Here is a 2,117-nt window from a genome sequence, read left to right on the forward strand (position 1 = left end):
TACATTGCCCTAGAAATAAGAACCTGGGCAACCCCTGTAGTATTTGTGGGACAGTGAAAAAGGATCTTCTAAATTAGAATATAAAACATTTGTAGGATTAATGAATTAGAGAAGATTCCCCCCCCCCTTTTAAACATTTTTGCTTGGAGAGTTGTAATTAAATATATTTCATTGATGGTGCTTTTATAGGAGTTAGAGCCTTCCACAAAGAAGTATGACCCCTGAGACTTGTAAATTTAAGTTCAGCACTGGAATCCAGCAGCCCATATGCCCTTCAGAAAGGGAAAAAAGAAGGGGATGAATAAAGGGGTTGGAAATCAAGAGGACAGGCCACTCTATATTGTATTTCAGAGGTCCTTAAGGTAAGGACAAAGTCATTTCTCCATAGAAATCCCTAAAGTGGTAAATGTAATACTCAGTAAAATGGGTCTGCACATAGGTTGTTGCTGAAGATGGTGATCCAGCCAGGAGAAGGCACATGGCCCAGTCCTTGGCTGTCCCCATGGCTGTACCTGCAGGCCCCTGCTGCTATGACTAACCACACCCTGCCATTCTCCTTTTGAGAGATGGGGTCTCTCCACTCTTGCAGCTGCCTTAGAGTCAGCATGCTCCTCACCCTAATTTCCCAGCTCAGTTTTGAAAAATTGATGATCTCTGATGTAGAACTTTTCCTCACATTATTATTCTTGTAACACCTCTAAATAATAGGAAGGTTTTTATTATATTACATGAATTATAGATATGAAAATGGAAACATTAGGAGATTAAACAACATAACCTGAGGTCATGCAGCTAGTCTGAGAGAAAAGATAAATTTAGCATTTGCATCACCTGTTATCCAGGTTGGAAATATAATAAGTAGAAGAACACCCAAGGAGTCCTGAACAAGTAACTTAAACTTGTTATTACTCCTTTTTGACCAACTCTTCATGACCCCCTTTGGAGTTTTCTTGATAAGCTATTCTTTCTCCAGCTCATTCAATAAATGAGGAAACAGACAAACAGGGTTAAGGGACTTGCTGAAAGTCACATATCTAATAAGGGTTTGAGGCTGGATGTGAACTTATGCAGATGAAGCTTCCCAATTCCAAGCCCAGTGCTCTATCCACTATGCCATCTAGTTATCTTTAAATAGTCCTTCATTCCCTTGGGGGAAAAAGATTAAAAAAAAAACCATACATCTAAAATACCATAATTCAGATTCTCCTGAAAGGTAATCCTGCACTGAGATTTTTGGGACTCTATATAATTGAACAGGAAACCAAATAATTTTTTTGTTTGAATCTAAAATATAGGTCTCAATTTCTAGCTCTTCAGTTAATTCCTCTGGCTCCTTTTCCCACTTTAATTATAGGAGATACAAAAACACAGTAGTCTAGGAAAAAGATGTACAGTGGCTATATGAGCTATAAGGCCTGCCTGGAAAGTATTAAAAGCAACTTAATACATTTAGTCTCTCATGAAGATGACAAAGGCCAGTGCAGCTACAAAAACATTTGAAAGATTTTTTAAAAAGTAAATCCTGCATAATGAATCTATCAGTAAAAGAGATCCATTAGACCTCTATTTTCACATTTGCAGAATGACAAGGTTGGACTGGGTGGGTAATTTCCAAACTACTTTAATCTGATCTAGCAAGAATTTTTTTTTTTTAGCTTTTTATTTTCACAGTGTTCTATATTCACTCCTACAAAACTGTGTTCCAAATCTTTTCTCCCTCCTTTATCCCCAGCCCTTTTCTTAGACAGCTAGTAATCTATGTTAAACATATGCAAATTTTTCTATATATATTTCCATAATTATCATGCTGTACAAGAAAAAAAATCAGATCAAAAAAGAAAAAAAAAAGAGAAAGACAACAAAAAGCAAGCAAACAACAACAAAAAGTTGAAAATACTATGTTGTGATCCATACTCAGTTCCCATAGTCCTCTCTCTGAGTGCAGGTGGCCTTTTCCATCACAAGTCTAGGCCTAGCAAGCATTTCTTAAGATCATATTATACATATGTAAGACATTTCTTTTTTTTTTTTAATTATACTTTTTATTTACCAGATATATGCATAGGTAATTTTACAGCATTGACAACTGCCAAACTTTTTGTTCCAATTTTTCCCTT

This window comes from Sminthopsis crassicaudata, chromosome 3 (assembly GCF_048593235.1).
Source record: "Sminthopsis crassicaudata isolate SCR6 chromosome 3, ASM4859323v1, whole genome shotgun sequence".
Lineage (NCBI taxonomy): Eukaryota > Metazoa > Chordata > Mammalia > Dasyuromorphia > Dasyuridae > Sminthopsis > Sminthopsis crassicaudata.